The sequence below is a fragment of the Neofelis nebulosa genome, chromosome 8 (assembly GCF_028018385.1).
Source record: "Neofelis nebulosa isolate mNeoNeb1 chromosome 8, mNeoNeb1.pri, whole genome shotgun sequence".
Taxonomy (NCBI): domain Eukaryota; kingdom Metazoa; phylum Chordata; class Mammalia; order Carnivora; family Felidae; genus Neofelis; species Neofelis nebulosa.
This window is the reverse complement of record NC_080789.1, coordinates 28,704,844-28,732,561: the sequence shown is the minus strand read 5'-3', so window position 1 is coordinate 28,732,561 and position 27,718 is coordinate 28,704,844. Positions and strand designations below refer to the sequence as shown.

Sequence of the window (27,718 nt, the reverse complement as noted above, 5' to 3'; positions counted from 1 at the left end):
GTTTTTTCTCCCAGAACCTGGATGGGGAGACTAGATCAGGGTCCTGCCTTTGGAACCACCTCCGGTGGCTTCCACTGCATTTAGGATATGCTTCATACTCCTTGCTGCAATCTATAAGAGCCAGCAGACTCTTCCTCTTGCCTACCTCTCTAATCTCTTCTGCTACTACTATCCTCTTTATGAGCTTTATTTCTATCCCCCCAGGGCTTCAAGTTCAACCCCATCCCAGAGTCATTTTTATACTTCTCCCTTATATACATACGTTGAAATGAGACCATCTGACTGTTGGCTCCTTCTCATTATTCAAGTCACCCTCTCTCAGGGAGATCATCCCTATCCATTGTCAGAGAGAGTAAGAACCTTCTTGTCTCTCTCCCTCTAACACTTCACGGTTTTATCTTCTCCATAAAATAAATAAGCATCATATTTATGTGTTCATTTCTTAATACCTGTCATTTGGATACTTAAAAGCCACTTAAAATTTTATTTGGTGGTCTGAAACCATTTATGAATTGATTCATCAATCAAACATTTTACTAACACCATGTCAATAAGGGACATTATCATTCATAAAGTAGTCACATTTGGTAGGTGAAGAGAGAGGGGAGCTTGTTGGGACCACTAAAGACAAGATATCCAAAGTCCATGAGCAAAATTCAGTTAGGAACTAGTGTTGGAAGGGGCACCTGGGTGGCTCAGTTGGTTAAGCATCAGACTCTTGATTTTGGCTCAGGTCATGACCTTACGGTTGTGAGATCAAGCCCCATCAGGCTCTGCACTGAAAGAAAAGAAAGAAAAAGAAATGAAGGTTGGAGGGGAAGCTCGGGAGCAAAATTCAGAAGAAAAGGACAAGGGGAGATACCAAAGAGAGAAGGTAAGCCAGCCTGCACCACTATGAAAGCAACGCAGGGGGCGCCTAGGTGACTCAGTCGGTCAAGCGTCTGACTCTTGGTTTTGGCTCAGGTCATGATCTCAAGGCTCTGGAGTCTGAGCCCCACACTGGGCTCCATGCTGACCGTGTGGAGCCTGCTTGAGATTCTCTATCTCTCACCTGTCTCTCTGCCCCTCCCCTGCTCAAATGTTCTCTCTCTCTCTCTCTCAAAAGAAATAAACTTAACCTGAAAGCAATGCTGAACAAGCCAATACAGTAAAATGATGGTTTGAGATCATGGAAATAGGTCCTGGACAATGGGGCACAAGAGAGTCAATGTAAAGAGGCATCAGTCTTGAGAAGAAGAGAAAATTGATGAAAGCACTATATCAAAAGTTCAGTATATACAGTACCACTGGCAAGATGATTTTAAGTAGCATACAGATGGATTTCTTAAGAAATTATTAGTTGAGTAGTAGCTAAGGTGTGCTAGCGTGTTTTAATCAATATATCAAAATTATGAGTTAGAACCATGCTAAATTTAAAATATATATATCAATTCAACCAAAAAAGTTGCAGGTATAATTTTATAGTTTATATGCAGCCATGTACAAAAATATTCATGAAGGAGGCAAATATAATGAGTTTAGAATATAAGGTTAAAGAAAATGGAACACTATTTTCCCTTCCATATCATATTCTTGAAAAATGTTCATATCTCAATATGTAACAAATTCAAAGCCTGGATCCCAAGCCACGTTGCTTTCTTCCTGTAACCTACCATTCAAATTCTAGCACTTTCCTATCTCTATTGACTTAAGCTTTGTACAAAGAGGCTTAGACTTAGAAGTATACATATAATGGCTCTGTCACTTATTAGATGCGTAACTTACAGAAAGATACTTTGTTACTCTGGTTCACAGTCCCTTACCTGTGAGCCTGACTTCAGTCTACTCTCTCCTAGCTTCCTTCCTTGGCTGGTCACTACTATTCCATTTCTTCTACTTTCCATCCCTCCTCCCTAGTCATTCTCAAACGCCAGTGTCTATCAGAATAAGTGCAGCTTCCTGGGACCATGCCCAGAAATTGTGATTCCTACAGGTCTGGATAAGGTCTGATAATCTGCATTCTAGCAAGCACCCTCGTGTTTCTGAAGCAGAGGCAATATATTAAGAAATACTTCTCGGTTCACAGTCTCAGCATGAAAACTACAAAAAGAGGTACCAGGTTGTCAAGTCATTATTATGAAGTCACCTCTGAACCAGCAGCCCCTCCCTTCCCACTGGCTCTGACTCCTAACTCTATTCCTGCCTGTGAATTGTATCACTTTTCTTTTTCTTTCTGTGCTGGGTTAGTCCAGCCACACATCTTGGCTTCTCAAGCTCGTCTATCACACCATCCATCCTGCTCCTGTCTTTGCCATCCTTCCAGATCAATAGACCCACAAGAGAAAGAAAGGTCATTACTACTGAAAAAGAGACATAATAAGCTACACAGTCCACATCTGACCTTGGATGGAGAAATAGCAGACATCTCTGAACTCAAGAGCTCCAGTCTACAGGCTTCTCTGATCCCAGAGTCTGGAGCAAATCTGGCTAACCCCAGATAATTGTTCAGCTGCCCCTTGCAGCTGCTCTCAAAGCCTGTGTGTAGATAATCAGTGATGTACTGCTCAAAAAGTTAATAAGGTTAATATCTACTTTTAGAGAAAATATAAGAAGAGGGAAGAAGAGTCATAATTAGGAGATGGGGGTAGTGGGTTCTTTTCTTTCCCCATGACATAAGCTAAAACTAATTAGGGAATCCTTGGCATATGCAGGCTGAGGTGCTGGGTTCTGAACAGTTGTTATAACACATCCCATTGAGAGGACAGAGATAGCCTTCTGGTCCACCTCCCCTTTGTTGAGGCATGTTCTCCTCCCCCAAATCCTCCCAGAAGATCTGAACACAAGCTCTTTTTATGTACATGTATCCTGCTGAGGGCTGCGCAATCACAGAACAGCCCAGAAAAACAACACCCAGCATACAATATGCACATTGTTTTGATTGAGACATTGCTGTTGGAAATGCATTTATTTCTGCCTCTCGTAAATACTCCTCCACAGTAGAAGAAAAAATAACAAATGCATTGTAAATAGAGGCCCAGACGTCTTACACTTAAATTACAGTCACGTCATGCCAGTCCTATCCGATCTTTCAATTATAGTCATTAATTGAGGATGTAACCCAGAAACAATTACATCCATGAAATTCTAATGAGTCTCCTGTAGTTAATATAAAAAGAAAACAATGGGAAATGCATGCTGATGCTGGAGTCTAATCCAATTCTGTCGATTAAAATAAAGAACAGCATTTTGTAACATGTAAATCTGATTCTTTTTCCTCTACCCAGTTTCATTTCTCAGAGTGACAGACTGAATGCATAGATTTGCTTATCTAACAAGCTTATCGAGTTGCCCTCTCTCCGTTAGGTCCGGAGCACATCTTGAAAACTCACCGGTGGGGAATATATTTTGCTCAGGGATCCATCTTTTAGAGAGTCTCATATACCCACAAGAAAAGTCCATTCTTTATTTACCTGACCTAAGTGAGAACATACTTCACTATGACAAAATAATTATATGAATGATTTCTGGAAGAGCATGATGGCTGCTTAATTCTGAATCTGTCTGCTTCTGCTAGAAATAGAGCAACAAGATAATGAAAAGAAAAGAACCAAAAAAAAAAAAATCACAAACTCCATTTTCACTTAAAATAGGAGACAAAGAAAACCCACAAACTTCAAACTATGTGTACATGCTGCCAAAAGCAACTGACACCAGCAGAACCTGGCAGGAAGGCCCCCCGAGGAGCCATGCTGCGAGTGCTGACTGCAGAGGCCCATCACAGAAACCAAAAGCAAAATAAGTATCTACTCTCCAAAAGGGGTGGGTCCCAAATGGTGGGCAAAAGTGCCAGGAACAGTACTGAAAGACAGTTGGCCATGAGCGAGTGAGGGTAGAAGGAAGACTTAAAAATTTGCCCAGACAAATGCAGAGAATATATTTAGAGAATGTCAGGAAAAATCAATTTTCTGAAAGTAAGTGGATCACGTTGGGAAATAAGACATGTGCCCCTGGGTAGTAGCAACAGCCAGTAGAATACGCGGAGGAGACACAGGACTGGATGAGGAAGTTCTCCAGAGCCAAGTTAGGTTCTAAGAGGCAAAGGAAGGTCCTACATAGAAGTACCACAGTATAACAAAAGATCTTTGAGCCCAGGGCTGATTTCCAACAGAAATTGATTCCTGAATTTTTTTTTTTTCTCTAAGCCTATAATCGTTGGCTGAGATGTCTATTTTAAATTGGTTGGTTTCCACACCATATCAATGCCTATACTATTCTGGTTTGAGTTGTGAATCAGGGAAGCTATTCCTATTCACTCTACACTACCTCATACTCACATCTAGGAACATATTGTTCTCATTTATATGAGAACCCAAAAAACAAAAGGGTAAAGATATGCACAAAAAATTAAAATGATGTTAGAAAAAATAATGTGAGAAACTTTCCAACAGAAAGGAACACTCACTAAAATTATTTTACAGTATAGCAGATAACAACTTCAACCCAATATTTCAATAAATAAAAGTTTTGAAAATAACAGATTATTTGCAGCTATGAAGGAAGATCACAAAGCAGAAATATAAGAGTTCTAGGATAATACAGTCGGACAGTAAGAAGTGATGGCCAGAAAGCCAGCAAAGGTAAAAAAAAGAATTGACATAACTCAGGGGTAAAAAGGACAAAATTCTTTTATAACTGGAAAAGAATGATGACATGGAAACTACACAAAGGGTCTGACAAAGAGAAGAAAGAAAAGGAAACAAAGAGGTGGAAACAAATAAATATTAAATTATGGATATAGAAAACAAGTAAAGAAAATGTAGTACATGTGCAATTGAAGATTCCAAGGAAGAAAAACAATTAGAGAATTAAAATTTAAAGATATCATTTAAAAATTATTTGAACTAAAAGAAGTAAATCTATACATTGAACCTGTGTACCAAGACAAATTTGTCCCAAAACATATCTTAATAAAATTATTGGGCTTTAAGAATAAAGAAAAAATTCACTGGATAGGCAAAAACATCAATATCCTTATAAGGGCATGGGGGAATAAGATTAGTAACTGTTACGGGTTGAATGTTTGTTTCCCACCCCCCCCCCCCAAAATTCATATGTTAAATCCTAATGCCCAATATGATGGTATTAAAAGGTGAGAACTTAGGGAAATCATTAGGCCATGAGGGTGGAACCCCCATAAATGGGATTATTGCCCTTATCAAAGTAGCTCCTGAGAGATCCCTAGCCCCGTCCCCATGAGGATACAACAAGGAAGTCTGTGGCCCAGAAGAGGGCACTTAACCAACTATACACTGATACCGTGTTCTTATATTTCCAGTCTCGAGAGCTGTGAGAAATCAATTTCTGTTGATTATAAGCTATCCAGTCTCTGGTATTTTGTTACAGCAGCCTGAATAGGCTTAGACAATATCAAACTTCTCTCACAGTAACTTTTAATGTCAGAAGACAGTGGAAAAACACCTACAAGATGTTTAAGGAAAGAAAATATGAGCCATAAAGGAGAATCAAGGTTGGTAACTTTACTATCAGATCAGGAAGAAATTAGACCAAAAAGCATTTGGAAGAAGAAGAAAGAGAAGGGAAGGGAAGAGAAAGAGCTGGAGCAAAAGTGAGAGAGACACTATATAATAGTTAAGATTGAAATTCACAATGAAAATATAATAGTAATGATTATCTATAGATCATCATAGTGCAACTTTAAAAAAGTGAAGCCTATGGGGGATATATTCTCTTTTCAATTGCACCATTTTAATTAATGGAAACATGACATTTCTGCTGTAGTCAGAAAAATCTCAAGAATGTCCACTGTCACCATTATATTTCACGTTATACTGGGAGAGTCAAAACCAACAAAATTATGCAAAGGAAAAGTTAGAGTAAAAAACAAAAATCTCAAAACTTGTAATGAAAGAGGTAAAACTCTATTTGCTAACTATCTAATTGTGTAACTGGTAATGGAAGAGAATCAAACATTAAAAAAAAAGTGATGGAATTAAATAAGGTTGTAGGATATAGGGGTGCCTGGGTGGCTCAGTTGGTTAAGCATCTGACTCTTGTTCTCGGTTCAGGTCATGATCTCAGCGCCTTGAGATTGAGCCCCGTGTCAGGCTGGGCTGTGTGCAGCAGCACAGAGAGTGCTTGAGTTGTTCTCTCTCCCTCTTTCTCTGCCCCTCCCCTGCTCACGCATGCTCTCTCTCTCTCAAAATAAATAAATAAACATTTAAAAAAAACTGTATGGTATAGAAGTAATGTATAGAAATCAGTAACATTCATAATAATAAATGCCTAGTTATGATATAAGATGAAAGAAAAGAATCTATAAAGTCAACAGGAAAAAGAAATGTCAGAGAGAAATACTCTAGCACATTGTAATGATTTCAGCAATATCTTTCATCCCACATACTCTTAAATGTGACTAGACACTTCTATCAAGAGGTGGGATCTATGTCTGTGCCCTTGAAAGTGGATGGGCTTATGACTATGGTGGAAGCGATGCCATGTGACTTCTGAAGCTAAGTTATCAAAGGTGATAGAGTTTCCATCTGGTTCTCATGGGACACTGGCCTTTAGGACCCTGAGTACCAGGTAAGATGTCCCGGGCTGCCATGCTGTGAGGCAGCCCGGGCAACACAGGCCGTATATAGGTGTCTAGGTGACAGCTCCAGCTGAGAGTCCTGAGAGGAGTCAGTATCAATGGCTAGACATGTGAATGAAGAGGCCTCCCAATGTTTCCTGCCCCCAGTCACCCATTCACCCCCAGCCTTCAACTCTTTTCAGCTGATGTCACAGAGAAGCCAGAGAGAGCTGTTGCTATTCTCTCCTTTCCAAATTCCTGACCCACGGAATCTAGGAGCCTAACAAAATGGTTGTTTTACAACACTAAGCTTGGGTGGTTCTGCAATATAAATAACTGTTAGAAATACTTAATAAGAAATATTCACAGCCTTTGTGAGGAAAATTTTAAAACTTCTGAAAGACAAAAAGAGTATACTTGACCAAGAAAAAGGAAAACCTGTTCTTTTTTTTTTTTTTTTTTTTGGAAGTTGTGGTGGGGGGTTGTTTATTGTTGTTTTGGAACTAAGAAAGGTGATTCTAAAATGCATCTGGGAATATTTTAAAAATAAAAATATTTTGGAGAACTATGAGAAAATGATAGAGAAATTATTGATACTAACCTTACTACATATTGAAGCATATTACAAAGATTATATGATAAAACAATAGATAGACTAATAGAAAAACCAATAGAACAGAATATGGAGTCCAGAAATAAATCCAAATAGGTATGGAAATTTGGCACATGACAAAGTTATCATTTTCAAATAGAAGGATAAAAATGTATGGTTTTGAGGGAACTGCACACCGATCTGGAAAAAAAGACAAAATTGGATCCATACTTCTAATCAAACACCAGAATACTCTCCAAAAGTATAAAAATAAAATATCAGAAGTAAAACCACAGGAGTACTGGACTAAAACATGAATAATTTCCTTTATAACTTTAGAGGAAGAAAAGCTTATTCGATGGTGAATAAAAAACACACAAATCTCAATTTAAAAAATAATAAATTTAAGTACATAAAAATAAGAAAATTTGCATGACAAAAATATCAGTACAAAGAAAAAGGTAAATAAAATGGGAAAAAATTTGCGATTTCTATCACAGACATAAGGTTAATCTCTTTAATAAAATTATTTTATTTTTTTTTTATATTTATCTATTTTTGAGAGAGAGAGAGAGAGAGAGAGCAGGGGAGGGGCAGAGAGAAACAGAGACACAGAATCGGAAGCAGGCTCAAGGCTCTGAGCTGTGAGTACAAAGTCTGACACGGGCTCGAACACATAAGCGGTGAGATCATGACCTGACCTGAAGTTGGAAGCTCAACTGACTGACCCACCCAGGTGCCCCTTTAATAAAATGCTTTTAACGAAAACAGTATTTAGGGACGCCTGGGTAGCTCAGTTGGTTGAGCATGTGACTCTTGATTTGGACTCGGGTCTCAGAGTTTGTGGGATCAAGCCTCGCCTGCTGTCGGGCTCTGTGCTGACGGTGCATAGCCTGCTTGGGATTCTCTCTCTCTCCCCCTCCCCTGCTCATGCTCTTTTTCTCAGAGTAAATTAATTAACTTTAAAAAAAAAAAAGTTTAAAAAAGTATTGGACAAAATACACAAAAAAGCTAAAAAAGTATTTGACAAAAATAAAAATTAGTGATGATTTTATAGTGATACGGTAGTTTACATTTCAAATTACAGGTTTTAAATTAATTTGATTTTATATGTTTTTTTTTCATTCACTGAAAATACTGGTTTCTATAAAACTAACGATATATTCAAAATAATAATAGAACTCCTAAACACAAGTCTACTGAATTCAATTATTTTTTCAAATAGATGTTTATTTTTAAAATATTTCTTATTAGAGTTACACAGTAAAAATAACGCATTTTAAATAACATGAAGTAACTATTTTCTACATGATTGTTCTACACACAATATAAAATTTGAATCATTTTATTTAAACTTTATTCCACGTTTAGCAATTATTTTTATCTCAATGTACTTTATTTTTAATTTTATAAAATATTAAATAATTACAAAATAAAAACATAATGCGATGTATAACTAGAGAAGTCTTTACTTCCCTCCTGGTTCCTATTTATTTTCTCCTCTTTCCCACTTTATAGGTTGGGAGAATTTTCTGCATTTTTTTGTTCACTTAAACAAATACTCTGGAGTCACCTCATTATGAGTCTTCTTCATTACATTTTACAGAGGACTAGTGCTGTATTATGGAGAAATATAATTTATTTTAAGCCAGTTCACCACAGATGGACACATAGGTGGTTTCTAGATTTTGTTATTTTAAATATTGTCCAAATTAGGGGCGTGTAGATGGCTCAGTCAGTTAAGCATCTTAACTCTTGGTTTCCACTCAAGCCATGATCTCACAGTTCGCGAGATCAATTCCCATATTGAGCTCTGTGCTGACAGTGCAGAGCCTGCCTGGGATTCTCTTTCCCCCCACCCCACCCCTCTCTTTCTCTCTCTCTCTCTGTCCCTCCCCCACTTGTTCTCTCTCAAAATAAATAAATAAACATTTAAAAGATAAAAAATAAATATTGTCAATATTAATACCCTTGTATATACAGTAAAACCTTGGATTATGAGTAACTCGTTCTGCAAGTATTCCACAAGACAAGCAAACATTTCTAATAAATTTTAACTTGATAAATGAGCAATATCTTGCAATATTATATGACAGTGAATGTCACATGATCACAACTGAGCCAATGGTTCTTGAAATTCGCTTTGATATACAAGTGCTTTGGTTTATAAGCATGTTTCTGGCATGAATTAGGCTCACAAACCAAGATTGTACTGTACATCATTTCGTATTTTTGCAAGGGTATCTTCATGTAGATTGCTAGAAATAATTGCTAGATAAAAGAATAAAGATGTATTTTACTGGGTATTTCCAAATTCCGTTAAAATGACATTTTGCTTTCCCACCAAGCAATAAACGAAAGTGCCTTTTTCCCCAGAGCCTTGCCAAAACATTTATTATGGACAGAGTCCTTGATATATTACCTCACTGTGATTTTCACTTAGAACTCTGTCATTATAAATGAGTTTAAGCATCTTACTCAGGTTTTGGGAATATTTGCATTATTTTTGTAGAGTTGCGAGTTATTAGTATTTTTCTTTTCTATTTAAAGAAATTATATATTAGGGTTTTAACCTTTGTGTTATAAACTGAAAATTGTTTTTTTTTCCAGTTTGTAGCTAATAATTGTGTTTTACTGATTGAATTCTATTTTTCTTCTGTTCAAAAAGTTTCTTCAACTATTTTTGCGGTTGCATTTTCAAGTTCTCAGTACAGTGATGACTTCCAACTGTGAATTGCCAATCCACACTTCTACTCTGAACTTGAGACACATTGATGTGGCTGCCTACTCAAATTCCCCACCAGTCTGAAACAGGCCACCTAATCTCATTTACCCCCTCAGCCTTCTTAAATAGTTAAGAGCAACTCTATCTTTCTAGTAGCTCCAGATTTTTCAAAAAGTGTCTCTCTGTACTTTTCTCCCTCACATCTAATTAACTTCAAAGTAAGTTCGAGATCTGTCAACTTTTCACAGTCTTCAGTGTAACATCTTGGTCCAAGAGCACATCATCTCTTACTTGGGTTATCGCAAAAGTCTCCGTACTCTTTTTCCACCTTTGCCCTCTCTATTGCATATTCTCAATAAAGTAATTAAAATAATCCTGTTAAAATGTTCATCAGATAATTTCATCCTCCTGCTAAAAACCTTCAGATCTACAAGTGAAAGCAAAATCATTCCATTGGCCTCTGAGGCCCCACACAATCCAGTCCACTCCCACCTTCCCCTCTGATTTGATCTCCTACTACTTTCCTCCTTGTAGAGCTTGCTTGCAAAAAGACTGGCCTATTTCAGGTTACTGGATGTGTTCACTCCAATATCGGAGGTGAACACCTCCTGGTGTTCCTCATCAGGGTCTTTCCAATAGCTTCTCACTCTGGTTGTCCATTCCAAAGACACCAACACGTTCCACTCTCTCATCTCTGCTACATCTTTATTCTAAGTCCATCATATAAGTGAGGACTCCCCTGTCCACTCTGGGAAAATGATACTGCCAAATGCCAAATTTATCTCTCTCTGAGTTATCTTCTAAACATAAATTACTTCATGAATTTAACTTATTACATATTTACTTACTTTGCCTATCAATTTTTTCTCTACACACAAACCCAAACAACACTAAAAACATACATGATTCTAAGAACTGTTGAAGGCTATTATGTGTTTATTTGCTAACTACTGTCTACATTTACTGCACCTAGAATAGTGCCCGTCACAGAGCCAGAGTTCAACGTGTATTGTTGAATGAATGAAATAAATAGATGGATAGAGAAAACAAATTAACCTTTTTCTGTAAAGTTCTACTATATTGATGGGTTATGTTTCCATCTCCACTCCTAGCTCTAAAGCCCTTTTTTTCACATGTAACTTCACTGATGAATTCATATTTTATAGCTCTTAAATTACAATTACTGATTTTCTTTTCTTTTTCATTAATCAGAAAGGAAAAAAAAAACTTTTTTGTTTCAAGAAAGAAAAAATAATATTACATACTAAAAATAACTAACATTTGTTTTGAGTGCTTACTAAACCTTAGGTGCTATAAATTTACAAGTATTGGGGTGCCTGGGTGGCTCATTCAGTTGAGTGTCCAGATTCTTGATTTCACCTCAGGTCACGATCTCATGGTTTGTGAGATCGAGGGCCTGTTGGGCTCTGTGTTGACAGCATGGAGCCTGCTTGGAATTCTCTCCCTCCTTCTCTCTCTGCCCCTACCCTGCTCTCTCATACTCCTTAAATAAAGAAAGAAACCAACAAACTTAAAAAATATATGTTAAAAAAAAAAGAAAACAGTGCCAACTTACCAAATTCTCACAAAAACCTTGAGCAAGGTATATAACTATTAAGTGTACCACGTGAATTCAAATATAGGAAATCCATCCATAGAGCCAATGTGCTTAGCACTATATCACAACACTGCCTCTTTGTATTCTTATGTTGTAGGAAGTATTTCTACTCCCATTTTAGAGATCATAAAATTGAGGCAGTATATTTTAAAAACCTTCCACTTTTATAAGGCTGGTAAGTATAACCAGAGCGAAAGCTGGCCTTTTAACCGTAATGTATACTAACTCTCACTATGTCATTCTTTAAGAAAATATAAATAGTGTAGGAGCGCCTGGGTGGCTCAGTCAGTTGAGCAACCAACTCTTGATTTCAGTTTAGGTTGTGATCCCAGCATTGTGGGATTGAGCCCCACATTAGGCTCTGTGCTGAGTGTGCAGCCTGCTTAAGATTCTCTGTCTCTCTCTCTCTCTCTCCCCCCCTCCCCCCACCTCTCTCTCCCTCCTTCTCTCTCTCCCTCACTCTGCCCCTCTCTCCCTGCTCACACTATCTGTATCTCTAAAATAAAAAAGGAAAGAAGAAAAGATAAACATTGTAATATTATTTAACAATAATCCATCTTTCCAATTTATCTAATATCCAAATTAGATAAATCCATCTTTCCATTTATCCATTTATTTATTCAACCAGACAGTCATCACACATTTATTGAGTACCTATTAAGGCAACAGATTCTATGCTGACTACCGGGAAGACAAAAGTAAACAAGACAGACATAATCCTCACCTTCAGGGAGTTTATAATCTAGGAAGGAAATATATGGATATAGAAGGGTACTTAGGAAGCTAGAAACATGAAAACCATTCCAAGCATCCATGGTAAGCTATTTATTATGATAGCATATTTTAATGTCCAAGAGGTTTATTCAAATTTATAACTATCCTACAAATTTTATTTTTTTACATAAGGAACTATACTGATAATACATTTTCCATAATATTAATTGAGTTTTTGATACTTAGAGATTAAGGATTAACTTTCACAAAGAACCAAACAAATAATAATTAGGAAGTAAAACATAAATAATTATTGGGAAAAACAATATATCATTTTATTTCTGGCCAAAAACTCCTAACTAGAAACAACAGACTTCTGAGAAATTGCATTTTCAAGCTCTGAGTAATCTATTTTCAGAGCATTTTCACTCATGGAAAATTAGTTGCCTTTCTTTGGTAACCTCTGAGAATGGACGTTATAAATATAGCAGAATGACACTTACGATTCCTATGAAAAGAAAAACAAATAACTCCCCTGTAGCTGAGGGGACCAGTAAGTAAACTTTTCACATCAAACCGTGTGCGATTATAGCTCTTCTGGCATTCTGGAACCCTTCTAAATGTTTACGTTCTTGCAGGGGTCAAGAGTTGAACAGGGATTACATATGCTGTTTGTGTACATAATCGTATAGAGGCAGTGTGATTTCTAATACTGTCCTACAGTTTGGTGAAATGCGGAGGCTAACCATCTGTCATCAATAATGCTGTCGAGAAGATTTGGAAAGTGTCTGATTGGGTTTTGGCAGTGAGTTATCTGTTAAAATATTGTTGGAGGCAAACCTGGGAAGATCTGATGCATTTTAAGGAGACACAAATGTCTCAGCACATGGGCACCCTGATACTGGGACGGTGAAGTGTTTTATTTAGTAGAGGCACAGATTTCAGTGCAAGTCAATAAAGAAAAGAAGTAGTGCTGTGTTTGTATATTTAAGCATATACGCTAGGTTCCACAATAGAGCACTTTTCGGTACTCAAAAAAGATGGCATTGGGAAGCAGCATCTGTCGAACACATTAAGGAAAACGTCTTCTGCACTGAATAGAAACTGGAGTGTGAGAGAAATTACGGGGAAGGCCTGACTGCAAATCGGGCATGAAGAAATACAAAAAGTAAGCTTCTGCTCATCAGACACAGGGAAATGGGTTTGTTAAAATTATGCCATTTCAGATCCCCTGGTGTTACTATTACGTCAGAAGAAAAGAGAGAAAAGCTGGGGAGAGGTCAGGATGGGGACAGAAGGCAGGCACGTGAAGGAGGAAGAGTCCAATTAAAGATACGACGTGCGTCATTTACAAGAAGGGCTCGATGGCAGTCTCAGGGAACGTTTCTCATTCCAGGCTCTGGTAAGCAGCCAGACTCAACTGACCCTCAGAGATCAACAACTACTGCGGGATCTAGTGGGCCCGACTTTCAAAGGGTGTCTGGGTTTGTTTCTCAAGTCCTTTGGAAGCAGTGAAAATCACCAGATGCATCCACATTAGTCAGCAAGACTAATAAATACCCAAGCGCAGAGATTTCAAACCAAACTGCTTTTTATATAAGAAATATGGACAGTGAGGACCAAAGTTAACCCCTGGTTACCACACTGGATCAATGCAATGGGATTCTAAGAAGTTTTTATGAAAACATTAAAGAAGATTTTTAGTGGAGAAGATAAGGGTGCAAGAGAAAAAAATTATGCCACCTGAGGATTTCCCTCCACTGAGGATAGTTTTGTAAGAGATGATTGAGACATTTTAAGAAAATAAGCTGGACTGATGAAAAGAATTCTAGCATTAAATAAAAAAGCACAAATCTTTTTTTTTTAATTAAAAAAAATTTTTTTGATTAACTCCCTGTGGAATGTAGGCAAACTTGTGCTCATTTTTTTTTTCCTTTCTATACAATAGGGACAAATCTGATTACACTGGACTATGAGAAGTTAAAAAGAAGCAAATATTTAATGCAAGGTCAAATCAAGTTAAAGCTTAACTTGAATTTTCATAAGTAACATATGTTTTATATCTAAATATATATGCATATATGTACATATATAGGTAATGATTACCCTTTAAATGAGGCATCTTCCTTCCTGGAAATTTACAAGAAAGAGATAAACACTCATCAATCTGTTTTGATTTAATGAAGCCTGATTGGAAGACAGATAATGACTTAAATGACTTCAGGAATATAGGCCTTTTAGTTTATACTGCTTTATGCTCCGTATATCATTTATACTTATAGGTCTTTTGGAGAGTTATTAATATATCTCAGTGAAGTGTGTGGATGTTTCTTGATCCACTTGTAAATCAGAAATTCTTTTGCCACTGATAAAAAGAATAAAGATTGTTTTATCTATATCTTTCAAGTGCATTTGATTGCCAAATTATTAGTAATGATCTAAAGAGAGAACTGTATGAAAGAAGATGGAGAGTGTCTCCATAATCAATCTCTCACATGCTCAAAGGGAAAAGAAATGAGTATTTTCTTTCAACATTAGTACAAGCCTTAGGGACATGATGCTTTATCAAGAAAGGGCAAGAGGAATTCAATACCATCAGTGGAAAACAGAAAGTAATGAGGAAGAAGCAATGTCTTACGGGATTCGCGTGTGAAACACCGCCCCCCCTACACACACACTCCTCTCTTTCTGATTGACTCCCCTACCTGATTAACAGGATTCTAAAACACCTCCTTAAATAAGCAGGAGTGTGCTGATACATAAAGATTAATTTTAGTCTTGTTTTAGACTAAGGGTTAAAACATACACACATATTCACAAAATAAATCCACTAATTCTCCCTAAATCATGTGGTGCACGATTTAAGCTGAACAAAATTTACTTTTGAGGTTTATTCTTATTTTGAACCACTGTTTTCTTTTGCAAGTAAGGAAAACCCAAAGTTGGCCATAATTATATATGTATTTGCATATGTTATAGCTAAAGACAGAACTCTAGCAACCCTTCAATTTTCAGGAAAGAAAATTGTTTGCAAACTCAAAAACAACATTTTTATTCCCTTAAGTAATTACTTAGTTAATGCCTTCTGTCTTGATTATGGCTTTAATAAATGAAAACATCTTTCATTTTTACTAGTCTGTCTGAACAGTCCACATTTCTTATATCCTAGAATCAAAGTAGACAGTGTTGTTTAAACAATAAGCAACCAAAAATATGTCACCCTGGGAATATACATATAATATCACTACGTCAAGCAACATAAGCTAACCAAAAAATTTAATAATTGCATTTTATAGTAATGAATTCGTTATTATATATCAACTTTCAGACTACAGAAGCCGCAAAATAATCCCTTTTTTCTTCATAGTAAATTGATAAGGGAAAGACAGTGAACTGAAGCAATTAGGCAAACAGAGGGAGTCTTCATAAACATGACATCCAAGATACACTGAGTATTTACTATTTGCCAGGCACTGTTTTAAGCACTTTATATATTTTCATGGTAAGTCACCAATCCTCACAACAGCCATCATACAAGGTAGGTAGAAGTCAGAAAACCAAAAGCCTAAATAACTTGACCCTGGTCACTTGAACCAGAATTCAAACTCCAGGGCTACTGGACCATGCCACAAACACAAACAAACATTCCTAAATCTAAGCCCATGGGTTTGATTCATAACTTGTTTTGTGTTATTGTGTGTTGGAAACCTTTTGTGAATATCGAATCAATGAAATGTTTCAGGAGAATAGAGATATGTTTTAGATGTTGTATTTGCCAGGGTTCTACAGAGAAACAGAACCAATAGGATGTACACAGAGAGAAAATTATTTTAAGGAATAGGCTCAGGTGATTGTGGAAAGTCCAAAATCTTCAGATTAGGCCAGCAAGCTGAGAGAACAGTGGCAGTCCAAAAGCTGGCAGAAATTCCTTCTTTTTCAAGGGAAGTCAATCTCTTTCCTATTGAAATCTTCAACTGATTAGATGAGGCCCATCCACATTATAAAGTATAATCTGCTTTACTGAACTCTATTGATCTAAATGTTAATCTGACATTTAAAAAAAAAATACCTTCTCAAAGACATCTAGAATAATGTTTGACCAAATATCTGGATATTATGGCCTGGCCAAGTAGACACATAAAATTAACTAATATGATTCTATACGTGCATCTGTTTGCATATTTGTATGTTATGACCAAAAACAAATTAGCAAACTTCTTCACTGGGAAAGAGTTAGCCAACTTTGAAGCAATGCTTACTCAGCATACCAGAACTTTTTGCTGCCTATCAGGACTACAAAGAAGGTCCCAAATTTCCAGTTTCTTATAAGCTGGGTGGGTCAAGGATAGAGAGACAGACATGTAATGTATACAACCAACTATGTTACACTCTACTGAATTTTAATGAAGATGTTGGGATAGAGTTCCACAGGAAGGAGAAGCAGTAAGGTGCTTCTTCATGGCTACCCCAGAGCCGAGAAGAATCTCAAAGAGCAAGGGACACTTCAACCCCACTGAGGAGGATGAGGAGTCCACCAGGAGGAAAAAGGTGAGGAACAAAGATATGAAGACACAAACACAAATGGGCTTATGGATCTGTAAGAAATTTAGTGAAATTGGAACAGAGAATTCATGATGAATTGAAACTGGAAGAACTTCATAAGTCATGGCATAAAGTCTGCTGTTTATGCTGAAGCTAATGGGAAATTGTTGAAGTTTCCAGCTGGGGGAATGACATGAGCACAGATAGATTTCAGAAAAATTCTATTAATGGCAGAAGAAGAAAAAAAGTTGAAAGACAGTAATGGAGGCAGGAAAACCATTTAGGAGAGATGGATGAACTCCTGAACCAAGACAGCAAAGCAAGATGAGGGAGCAAATTGGGAGAAAAGACCCAAAACGTTTTTTGAATTGAAATATACATTTAATTATATACAATGTATAAGAAAGTGAATTCTTTTACTCAACAAACATATATTGGAAATCTACTATGTGTTTGGCTCCCTGACAAAAATATTGGACTATAAAGATAAATAAGAGGGCATAAACAAACAATTATAGCGTGTGATAAATATAATAGAAGCAAAGCAAGATATGAACATGACAAAGTAGAGTCAAGAAAACCATACAGAGGAGGTGATGCCCAGGCTGGGCGGTCATGAGGAACTAACAGAACGAGGAAGACAAGACTGGCACGGCAATTCCAAGCCGAGAGGCAAGATTCAGAAAGTACTTAGGCGGGGACAAAATCTTTGTTCAGGGCTCAGGGGTGGCCAGGATCATAAAGTGTGCGGGAGAATAAGAAAAGGAAGTCAGGGTAGGTTGGGAAGAGGCTCGTTTGCATTTTACCGAAAGATGTTGATTAGGGACAGAATATGATCTGAGTTTTGACAGAAGCACAGAGAATGGATTGATGGAGAAAACTGGTATGGAGCTGTATCAGTATCCAAAGCTGCCGTAACAAACTGCCACGAACTTTGTGACTTCAAGTAACAGAAATGTACGAATCACGGTGTGAACAGGGCCAGGCTCCTTCTGAAGGCTTTAGAAGAGAATCCCCCTTGCTTCATCCAGCTTCTGGTAGTCCCTGGTAGTCCCTGGCTTCTAGCAGCACCACTCTGGTGTCTGCTTCATCTTCACATGGCTCGTTCCCGGCGTGCGTCCACGTTCATCTTTCTCTGTCCCTCTTTCTATTTCTTATAGGATACCGCCACCCTAGTCTAGTATGACCTCGCCTGGATCCTTACTTTAAGTGCATTTTCAAAGACTCTATTTCCAAACAAAGGCGTATTCTGAGGTTCCAGGTAGACAGGCATTTTTATGAAACACTATTCACCCTACTGCAAGAGGCCATTGCATTAGCACAGGTGAAGACTTGAAATAGAGCAAAGCAGAGGAGATAAAGAGATAGGAAGCAGGTCAAGGTGACAGAGGGCACTGCTGAAGTGGAAGAGGAAGCGAAGTTATGAACGGAGGATAACTCCAGTATTCCTGGCTGGGGAAACCAACTGGTTTGGGCACCCCTGGTTGGGATATGCAGAAGAACAGATTTGAGACATGGGCTCTGAGGTGCGGAGGATGTAGAAAAGTAAAGTTTTACCCAACGTAAAGTGCTTTGGGTGAGGATATCCTTCAGGGAAAAGAAAATGTTTTAGGATGACTTAGATGGCTGAGTAGGCGATGATGCCATCCACTGTGATTGGATGCACAATGGAATACAGATTTTTTTTTTTGAAGAAAATAGGGTTGGTTTTGGAAATCTCAAGTTTGAAGGGTGTGTAGTATATACAAGGGAAAAGGTAGGGCACAGAGTAGGAAATCTACCTTTGGTGCTCTGGAGAAGAAATGACAATGTTTAGCACCTAACAGCAGAAAGCAATACATCTCATAGGAAACTAAGACAAGCACAAAGGAACAATAAGAGAATAGTTAGTGAAGTTAAGAAAGGAGTTTCAATAAGGGAAGGTCAGTGGTATTAAAAGCTTCAACAAGGAGGAGAGCTGGGGATGATCCCATTGCATGTTAACAGAGACCATCCTTTACCTGGGACAAGGTAGCTGGTTTGTAGCATCGGTGCTACAATGTGGCACTGGTGTCCTGCTGCAGTAAGATGAAGAGGAAATCGAGACTTAGGAGGTAGAGACACACAACACAGTTACATGGGAAATCAAGTTGTTAAACAATTGGTACAGATCCCAAATAAAAATCTACTGAAATATATGTGCAATGAAAAGACCAGAAATACACACATCAACTATAAAAAAGTACTAACAGATCCATCCCTTTTTTTTACTAGTTCCAATTATTATCAATGTTTTATATGCACTTACATTAACCTATTTAATTACACAGCAATTCCTTGAGGGGCTGCTGTTACACATTTTGCATGAGAAGAAACAAAGGCACTGAGATCCAAGGTTACCTGACCGTAGGCACACACCTGATGTATGACACAGCCAGGATTCAAGCCTTGAGTCTAACTCTGGATGCTGTTCACTTAAGTCAATGGTTTACTACTGTCCATAATCCCAGTATTTTCCTCTAGATAATGGGATTGTGGATGGTGAAGGGTGTAAAACTCTTTAAAACGTTTCCCCAAATTTTCTATATTCATTTTATAATTTGAAAAGATCCAAGTAATATATTTTTAAAGAAAGTATGGTTGGTGAGCATACATCTTTCAAAGATAAAGAGAGAAGACTGTAGTAATTTGATGGGTGAGTAACATTCAAGAAAAGTGATTTAGGTCTTTCGCTTTTTTTTAGGAGAACTTACACATATTTGAAGGCTAACGATATAAATTCAATGGAGAAAGATAAATCAACGATACAAGAAAAAAGAGAGGGAATAGAGTGTAAGAGGGAACAGAAGACGGGTTAGAATAGTTGAGTAATAGCGCCTCTGCAGGACATATGTGGAAGAATGTTCTAGACTGAATGGCAAAGTTCAGAGACCCTGGGATATGAAACACCCAGCTTTGTCCATGGATCACAAGGACTTTGGAGCATAAGTGTGACGGAGGAAATATTAAAAATGAGTGGTAGCCTTGCAAAGGAGTAAGGATAGTATCGAAACAAAGGAACTGAGCGAGGTTAGTCTAAGATAAATTTGAAGAAATCCATGATTCTGCATGTCTATTTTTTTTCAGTGGATAAAATAAGTTATAAGATCTGATAACATTAATGAGGATTGGTTTGGTTGAAAGTGGATGAATGTAAGATTTGGGAAGCCTTCACATGGAAGGGGAAAGTCAGGTGCCTGGGGATGGATGAATGTGAACGTCTGAGTGGAAAGAGGGTCCATTCTTCCCACTGGGACAGCGATGTGTTCACTGTCATGCAAGCTCTCTCAGAGTAGGCATTCTGTCTCTTTCACCCTCGGGTCCAATGCTTAAAACACAATCTAGAACAAGGTAGTCGCTACTCGTTATAGAAGCTTGGGGTGGAGTTACTCTCCCTATTATCAGCTTATGCATAAAATCAGGCACAGAAGTAGCAGTGACTCTGAATTCACTGGTTCTTGTTCCCACCTGCTAAGTAGAACTTACCAGTCACTACATTTTCAAGTTATGGGAGTCATTGAGCACCCCAAGAAACTAGGCATGGTGCTTACAAAAGGTGCAAATCAAACGTATGAAGTAGAATGAGGCCTGCCACTGTTCTCAGGGCAGTAGGCTGAGCAAGCGTTTCTTGGTGCTCTGACAACCAAACGTGTCTGTTAAGTCTATTAAATGGGATGACTGGCCTAATTTGATTTTCCACTTCTTTTCCACTGTATGTAACATAATCAGTTTCAAAGAAACTTGTCCACCTCTATCTGATTCCACTACCAGCAGCGTATCTAGAAATTGTTGAGAGGGCCAAAATAATGTTTTGATGGCAAGGCTGATTTGACATGAAGTCAAAACAGTTGACTTAAAATATTTCTATTGGTCTATCCACACAATGTCAAACATCCAATTCAATGGGCTGTGGCAGGAATTGTGACGGGGGGCGGGGGGGGGGGTTGGAGAGGAATCCATCAAAGGCTTTCATCGTCCTTTTCATTAACTAAGTAGGTGAAATCAATGATCAAATCACTATTGGGTGTTCTGGAAGCTGAGGCTAAGCGAGGAAATGGAATTCTATGACTCCTAGTCCATGTACCTTAGTTTCTTTAAAAGGCAATCATGAGGTTAAAAACTACCTAAACTTGGTAGAAGAGTGTTCTCGGCAATGCTCAGGAATGCTACTTACAGATTAAGGTTCTTCTGTTATTAGCAGATGGCTAAAATAGCCTTCTACTAATAAAGATTTATTAAATTTGGCTCGTTTGAATTTATAGCCAGGGCCCTGATCCTAAAGTATAAGCCTTCAAGAAAAACAGAGAAAAAGATGTTCGAATTAAATATGCCGCTTCAAAAATGCATCACCTCACGCCTTCAGGAATGCATGTTTCTGATGCTCATGAGGTCCCAGAGATAACAGCAGCTACTTGAACATGCCCTATCTCCGTATCAGTTATACACGATTTAGTCTCCAAAAAATAATTAACTTTTAAAAGTTACAATTTCCCTTAGAAAAAAGATAATTGTTTTCCATAGCAAGGTACAGAAGCTTTGTACACTGATTTATGTCTTTTCCTCAAAAAAATTTACGGGGTGAGTGGGGCTGAGGGTGGAGGGTTTTATTTTGGAAATGTACCCAATTCCCTTGCGTCACATCTGCTTCCTTCCCAGTCTGAATTTCTGTGACCAGTCATAAAGGGTACAGTCAACCTCTCCTAAATAACCATTGCTAGGAACATTTATTATACCTAGCTCCTTATTTTATGAAAATGACAAGTACATAAAATTTTCTATGCAAGTGCTTCTGTGATTTACTTAGCAAGCATCCTGAGCTAAGTAAGAGCTGAATGAGTTCTACTGCTGGGCTATACACATCAAAATTTAATTAAGCTTCTGACCTAATATCCCCCTTGTTTCATCGAGTAGGGAAGTCATGGGTGGACCACATCATTCACAGAAGGACTGTGCAATTGTGAAATCTGAGCAGTCTCTATCTATTTTTTGCCCGAGTGTTCTTTTCAAATCTCATTAGATTATTATGAGTGTTACAGCTGTGCTAATCTTTTTCTAAGAAATGAACTTTTAAAATTGCACATTTTTAAAGTGACTTCTAGAGTTACCATGGCAGCTTCATTATAATGCACAGAGACGAACATTATCACAGCTAGGCCTGATCTATCCAGGGCTGTCAGGAAATGAGAATTTCACATAAAGTGCATTCTCCAGTAGGGCTCATAAAACTTGCCAGATCAAGTACCTAGACTTTCGGTTTAACAATTTTAAATGAAAAGCTTTCATCATATGCTGCACACATCTCTGTTTCCCTAAATGTATTCTTGATGACTCAGGGTCTCTGATATCGATATTTTATTGTACTTAGAGCTACACACAGTGCTGTTTGATTTTTTTTTTTTTTGCATCTTTTTCATCTCCATTTGCTAGTTGCTTATGATGACCAGTGACACTCAGAGTCATTTCAGACCCTGAGAGAGTGAGGTTTTGTCCCTCACCTCCCAGCAAGAATAGATTTATACAGTTATGTTACCTGGACGAGCCAGGTCCTTTTCTGGGGCTACCAGAAATGGTGACTTTGTACCGACATGCAATGTAGTTGGTTCTCAAGCCCTCTTTCTAGAAGCGGGATTGGATTTCTGCACTGATTCCTGGCTCTCAGAATCCAAGAGAGTCACTCCGTACCCACCTCTTACACTTTCCACATTCTGATGGGCTATTAACTTCCCTGCACCAATTGCCTTAAAGAGTCAAGTATGGAGCTGCCATGAAATGATTATTCTGCTGTGTGTGGGGGGCAACTTTTTGTGTTTATCGGTACTGCATGATGCCTGTACTAAGAAAATAGTGCAGTCCATTTTAAAAGTAAACTTGTAATGAAATTAGAGATTACAGGCATCTAACATCAGGCGTTGAGAACAAACTGTGGTGGTGGCTTACTAAAAGAAATTATAACGTTAGCTTCCGAGAGAGTTCTGAGAGAAGTAAGCGTAATTCCTGCCTGAATCGCTAACGCAGCTCTCTGACCTTGGGGCTTGATTCGTCATCTCAGACCCTGAATTTTCTTATCTGTAACGTAAGGAACATAATACGTCCTCCCGAGCTTAGGAAAAAAAAAAGTTTTTTTACATAGTAAGCACACAAGAAGGTTATCGCCATATATTTAATTTCTAGATGTGACTGTATTTAAAATACGAATGTCATTTTTATGCATTCAGATGCAACTGAAGAATAAGTTCTGAGTTCACTCCTGGCTGAAGATACAGCTCCCCAGAAAGAATGATATATATGATTATAGAGTGATGTTCTCTGCTGCAAAAGCAGCAGATCATCAATCATCTTACAAGTTAGGAGAACATTTTCCTCCCCTGCTCTTTCTTAACTGCGGAAGAATAGAAAATACATAGAAGAGACTGACATTTATCATCCACTGGCCAAAAGAATTGGGCCTGTCTCTACCTCCTTTTGCTTTTCTCATTCCCTTCAAGTTTTGCTCAAATGGTACTCTTACAGCTGATACTCCTATGTAAAATTGGAACCCTCGGGGCCTCTGGGTGGCTCAGTGGATTAAGCGACCAATTTCGGCTCAGGTCATGATCTCACGGCTTGTGAGTTCAAGCCTCACGTCAGGCTCTGTGCTGACAGCTCAGAGCCTGGAGCCTGCTTCGGATTCTGTGTCTCCCTAGCTCTCAGCCCCTCCCCCACTCATGCTCCCTCGCTCTCTCTTTCTCTCTCTCTTGAATATAAACATTTAAAAAATTATAAAAAATAAAATAAAATAAAAAATAAAATTGCAACCCTCTACTCACTCTTTCTGGCACTTATCATTTCCAACCCGCTGTTCAATTTACTTTTTTTTCTCTAGCTTTATTGCCAGCGGTTTCCCACAAGGGTGTAAAGCCCACAAAGGTAGACGTGCTTTTTGGTTTTGGTTTTGGTTTTGTTTTGTTTTGTTGTTGTTGTTGCTGTTGTTTTCGCCCACTGACATATCTCCAATATCCAAAGCAGCATCTGGCATTGAAGAGTACTTATCAAAAGCATGAATTAAAGGTTTATTATTTCTTCTCAGAGACTGTATTTGGAGGAGAGGAGGAAAATAAAAATAGTACAATTATTTGGGGACTAAATTTATAAAAGTTATTACAGGCTAATTTTAACTGCTCATCAGTTAAATTAGCAATATAAATATATTAATCTAAAACAAAGTGTTTTTATTATATTTTTATTTTCGTTATTGTTTGGGGCTCCTTTACCATTTTTTGCAACTCAAATTGGAGGTTTTAGTTATGTATACTCTTGCCTTCATTCGGTCATTCGGTAGTAATGTTTTCTGCCCATGGATTTTTTTTTTTAACGTTTATTTATTTTTGAGACAGAGAGAGACAGAGCATGAACGGGGGAGGGTCAGAGAGAGAGGGAGACACAGAATCCCATGAAGGGTGAGATCATGACCTGAGCCGAAGTCGGACGCTTAACCGACTGAGCCACCCAGGCGCCCCTCTGCCCATGGATTTTAATACAGCTGTGAAGAACGTGGGTGTGCATTTGACTTTCTTTCTCTGGTTCGGTTTCCTCAAGGTCACGCTCTTCCCTAGCTGACCTGCTGAGATCATTAAGGCAGAGTGCTGTGATCTCGAGGCCTATACACAGAGTGGTCGCCCCCTTATCCTGGGGGGGGGGGGGGGGGGGGGCCTTTCTAACCCCCCCCCCAGTGCATTCCAGAAACCGCAGATGGTATTATCTCTCTCAAAATAACTGTTCGTCCTGTACTCACCCTGCTTGCGATGATGTGAGACGATAAAATGCCTTCGAGAAGAGATGAAGAGAAACGAACGACCCAGGCGTTTGGGACACAGTGTTAGGCTACCCCGGACCTGACGCTGCGTCGGGAGGATCATCCGCTTCCGGATGCCAGTTGCCAGGGGTAACGGAATCCGCGGAAAGCAAAACTGCGGAGAAGGCGGAAATACCGTACCTGTGGTAGTTGGCGTTAGTCACGCAATGGCGTGTGTTTTATTGTAAGTGTTTTTTGTCTCTAGGTAGCTTTACGATAGTGGTCTAGGTCAGTGTTTTTTGGTGTGTGTGTGTGTGTGTTTTGACGTTTATTTATTCATTGAGAGAGCGCGCAGGCGCGCGCGCGAACACCAACCTGGGGAGGGGCAGAGAGAGCGGGATAGAGAGCAAATCCCAAGCAGTCTCCGCATTGTCAGTGCAGAGCCAGATGTCGGGCTCCATCTCGGAACCAGGAGATCAAGACCTGAGCAGAGAGGAAAAGTCAGACATTTCACTGACTGAGCCACCCAGGCGCCCCAGGTCAGTGTTTTCGTGAACTTTCATGTGTGTGCAGATTACTCGCAGATCTTGTAAAAAATGCGTATCAAGACTAGGTAGATCTACGTAGCGCTCTAGATTCTGCATTTCTAATCAGCTCCGAGGTGATACCGATGCTCCCGATGCAGAAAGCACCCTCCGTGTTACAAGGGTCTAGATTAAAATTGGGTATTGGCATTAATCTGTTTATTCCTGAATTGAGCGCCAATTTGGTTGCTTAAAGGACAGCAAAGAGAGAACTTACACATTTTTTTTTTCTTTCACAGTTTAAACCTCAGGTCTGGTTAACATTTCTATTTAGTGATATTAATTATGGATTTCAAGTTTGCATACAGTAACATTTACTATAAAATAGGAGAGTGTCGTTTTTAGGAATGCTCTAAAGACAGGTGTAGATTTTATTCTCTAATGAGGTTCAAATTTAGGACTATAATGAGCCTCACTAAAAAAAAAGTGAAGCAGGAAATGGCAGATTTGTTTTGATAGAGACCAAGAATTTTAAGTGCGTGTTGGTTTTACACTGTCTTTGAAACTCTGTGCTATGAAAACACAGGAGCCAGGAAATGAGCCCAGCCAAGTGATTCCACTTTCTAAAGATGTCAAAGTCGGTTCTCTGCAATATCCAAATGTTCCTCTTTCAGAAGTAATATGAGAAAAGGCCTCTCTATCAGTTGTAGCTGAATAAACCCAGAGTACTTTTTTCTCATGTGGATCAGTCACAGTCCCTTAAATTAAAAAAAAAAAAAAAAAAAAAAATCCTTCCTCTTGAGGGCAGGTGAAACTTCTGTTTCTTCCTCTAGCCCACACTTGGCTTTCTCTGGAAACGGACAGGAGGACTAATTACACTTTGTTGTTGTTCCTTCAAGAAAAATGAACTAGTTTAGAGAACTGAAGAACTGGGGGGGGAGGAGGGGGAGGGGGAGAGGGGGGGAGTTGGTGTCTCGAGCATCTTAGAGTTTCTTATTTTGATTTTGACTCAGAATTATAAAACCATAATTGCTTTCACCAACTGCCCCTGTGTTGGGCTGGTACAGTTGGGCATTGCTGCCTGGGAAGTTCCGGGCGTCTACTGATCAAACATTCTCCTATACTATTCTCCATATGTCAGTTACTGTCTTCATTTGTACTTCTCTTTTCTTCTTTAATTTTTTTTTAATGTTTATTTATATTTGAGAGAGAGAGAGACAGACAGTGCTCAAGCGGAGGAGGGACAGAGAGAGAGGGAGACACAGAATCTGAAGCAGGCTCTAGGCTCTGAGCTTTCAACACAGAGCCTGATGTCTGGCTCGAACTGACAAGCCCAGCCTTGAGATCACGACCTGAGCCTAAGTCTGACGTGTAAACCCACTGAGCCACCCAGGCCCCCCTGTACTTCTCTTTTTTGACTCAGTGTGACTCTCATGTTTGGGCTGGGCAAAATTAAAGTTCTTAATTCAACCTGATGCAATCTAGCTGGACACAGACTTTGTTCCCCTTTTTCTTAAAATTTTTGGTAGCATCGCTGTGACTGGAGCAGTTAAGGAACTTGAAGCAGGAAATAAAATCATGGTTCAATCTAGGATTTTAAGGTGACAGAGTGTAGGAGTTCTTAACGGTCACATTACTACATTGGCGCTGAAGCTTTGCCTTTGAAATTGGGTAAACTGAGCTCAAGATCTTATAAGTCTCTTTTCATAGAACATCTGTTTTCTGAAGGAAAGCTGGCCGGCTACGTTGCGACAAAAAACAGATCATTTATGGCAAAACCAACCTCAGTAGGTAATATAACACTCTAAAGGACAGGTTCTTAACACAGGAGTTGAGTTATACCTAGACACTTCTGAAATTGTATGGGACATTTGTATCATTTACTGAGAGAAGGTACATTAATTTTCATCACATTGTCACATGATTCTGTGATTCTCCCAAAAAAAGGTGAAGAACCATTTCGTTTCCTTGTGTCTGTTAAAATTTAAAACGTTCATGACTTGGAGCTAAACATTTCAATTCCGGGGATCTGTTCTACATAAATAGCCATCCTAGTGAACAAATATAGTGCACAAACATTTTTTTTCTGAATTGTTTGTAACAGTGAAAGAATAGGAAGGACCTGAAAATGCCCATCAATAGAAAATCGTTTCAAATATCACAGCACATTTGCACTATGAAATACTATACTGCCATTAAAAACAATAAGGCTCAAATTGAAAACTCTAACGTGTACTGTTAAGAGTCTTTCAAAAAAAGAAAGGCAAGAGTCTTTCGTTCATCAGATGAGCAAATAAGGATCTATGGTGTACAAAACATTGTGTTTGGTACTAGGGATAAAACTGAGGAACTACTGAGCCCCCTCCTTTTGCATTTTACTTGAGGTCTACATGAGATCAACATGCATTCATAATATGTGGCCAAAAACAGTGCAGGCTCTTGCTTACAGGGGTATTTGCATATAGATGCCTAAAGTTTGGAAGGATATAAGTCAAGAAGCAAAATTGTAATGTCTGGGATTTGGAAAGGAAGGAGTGAGAAGAGGTTTTCAATGTTTTCCTTTTATTTTATTTGCACTTTATTTAAAAGCATGCATTACTCTTATAATACTTAAGTATTTCTTAACCATTTACTTAAAAGTCT

The 27,718-nt window shown here is 38.4% G+C and overlaps 1 long non-coding RNA gene across 1 annotated transcript in view; it reads right to left on the bottom strand.

The window, feature by feature from the left end:
* Nucleotides 1–24,853, bottom strand: part of LOC131519109 (uncharacterized) — a 101,717-nt gene extending 76,864 nt beyond the window's left edge. Inside the window, exon 1 of the long non-coding RNA XR_009265469.1 lies at nucleotides 24,552–24,853. This is a non-coding gene — a long non-coding RNA (uncharacterized LOC131519109). The remainder of the gene's footprint in view (nucleotides 1–24,551) is intronic.
* Nucleotides 24,854–27,718: the final 2,865 nt, after the last annotated feature.